A 1,069-nucleotide genomic window follows, 5' to 3' on the forward strand; every position below is an offset into this window, starting at 1 on the left:
CAAAAATACTGAGAGAAGAATGGGGGAAAAGGGGTTGCAATGTGACCATCCCCCATGCAGGAGGTGATTGTTTTTTATTTTCCGTCTCTCTGTCTCTTTCTGTTTTTCTGTGTCCTGGGTGAGCATACTCAAACTATAGCAAAATTCTCTCTCTAAAAACAAACAAATAAAAATTTATCTATGGCTTCATCCAATTGGGCTAGTTAGTGCTTTTCTTAGAGAATGATTTGTGCTATATCATGTGTGTGCTCACTGGAGATACAGAGACTCACAGCAAGAAATCACCTCCCAAAGAGAATGATCATCCCACAATCCCTTCTTAATTTTTCTGGGGTTTTGGGCCCCCATGCACACTCATGAGGAAGGAATTTCAAGCGACATGGTCAGAGATTTGAACTGTGGTTAGCAATGTGTGAGTCTAGCAACTTAATCACAATGGCACTCATTGATCAAAGTTTCATGGGTATTAACAACATTAAAAAATACAAATATTAATAGTAGTTTTCTGATACAAAAAGTTTGGACCTCTCTTGGTTATAAAATTACAAAACTTGTTGTCACAGGATGGGATGATCCCAAAAGCTTTATTTGGCTATTATAAAGTCATAAAGGCTGGGGGGAGAAAAAGAGGCAAAATATGTTTTTCCCAAATTGTTTTTTACCAAAATGAAGGGTGACAGGTGCAGAGCCCCAGGGCAAAGAGATCCCCAGAGCTCCTGGATGGGACTTAAGTGAAACAGTAAAAAGCCAGGAAAGTCAGAACTGCTCTGATTAGGCATGAATCTCAGCACCATGGTTCCAGTAGAAATGTGTTTTTTTAATGCTTCTAAATATGGTTTTGTCTGTCATGCCTGTCTGGCACAAGTTTGGACAGGTTGAAGGCAGATGGTGGAAGTGAGAATCCCCTGTGCACTCCACAGAGTTGCCTCTCCCAACAGAGAGCTGAGCCTGCAGACACAATCCAGTTACATCTCCTTCTCAGCTCCCACACATAGGGCTTTTTACCTGTGTTGGGACAGCTCAGACATGTCATTGCCTTTGATTAGTGTCTTGCTACTTCTGCAGCCTT

The sequence above is a fragment of the Tupaia chinensis genome, unplaced genomic scaffold (assembly GCF_000334495.1).
Source record: "Tupaia chinensis unplaced genomic scaffold, TupChi_1.0 Scaffold141791_1, whole genome shotgun sequence".
In the NCBI taxonomy this organism is placed as follows: Eukaryota; Metazoa; Chordata; class Mammalia; order Scandentia; family Tupaiidae; genus Tupaia; species Tupaia belangeri.